General features: G+C 66.7%; 1 non-coding gene across 1 annotated transcript; it reads right to left on the reverse strand.

Moving 5' to 3' along the window:
• Window positions 1-344: 344 nt before the first annotated feature.
• On the reverse strand, window positions 345-427 carry TRNAL-CAG. The gene has a single exon. It is a non-coding gene; the product is annotated as a tRNA-Leu (tRNA).
• Window positions 428-809: the final 382 nt, after the last annotated feature.

Genomic DNA, 809 nt, shown 5'->3' on the forward strand with positions numbered 1-809 from the left:
GGGAGAGCCGCGGCACGGCTCCGCTGTGGGGCCCGGCGAGGGCCGGCTGCACCGCCGCTGTGGCCCTGGCAAAGCCCCGAACAAGCAGAGCCCCGCGGCCCGTGCGCTGAGCAGGGCTTTGCTCTGGTCAGCCTGTGTTTCGGGAGAGCACAGCCCCCGGCGATGGGATGTGGGGTGCGGCCGGTGACACCGGCAGGAGGATCCTCCACCACCTTTCTCCCTCTCCAGGAGCTGCGGGAAAGGAGCAAAGTGTTCAGAGCACAAAACTGCGGGGAGCCGGGTGCGACGAGCAGCCCCTCGTGGGGCTTTGACTCGGCGGCGGCGGAGGGAGGCGCGGAGGGCGCTGTCAGGAGTGGGATTTGAACCCACGCCTCCAGGGGAGACTGCGACCTGAACGCAGCGCCTTAGACCGCTCGGCCATCCTGACACCCGGCTGTTTTGCTGCGGCTGTCGCAAACCTGCCCGATGGCCGCCCTCCGAGGGGCCCTCGTCTGTGCGCACGGACCCCCCAGCAAGGACAGCTCGCCTTCGGCGCTTGTCTAACCACGCACTTGCTCTAGCAAAAGACACCACCTTCACAGCTCCTTGCCCCTCACCTCGCTTCTGGGCCATCCAGGCTCCAGCGCTCTAACAATGCAGTCTCTCCCTGGATTTAGCCTTAGCATTCAGCTTTATTCAGACAATGTCTATCGCCTCCGCACTGCGGGGCTTACACGCGCGGAGAAGGGCCTGCACCCCCGCCTTGTCTAACGCGGTGGACGGCGAGCCGCGGCCCGCACAATCCCTGCCCCTCGGCTCAGTCGCCGGGT

The sequence above is a fragment of the Alligator sinensis genome, unplaced genomic scaffold (assembly GCF_000455745.1).
Source record: "Alligator sinensis unplaced genomic scaffold, ASM45574v1 scaffold566_1, whole genome shotgun sequence".
Lineage (NCBI taxonomy): Eukaryota > Metazoa > Chordata > Crocodylia > Alligatoridae > Alligator > Alligator sinensis.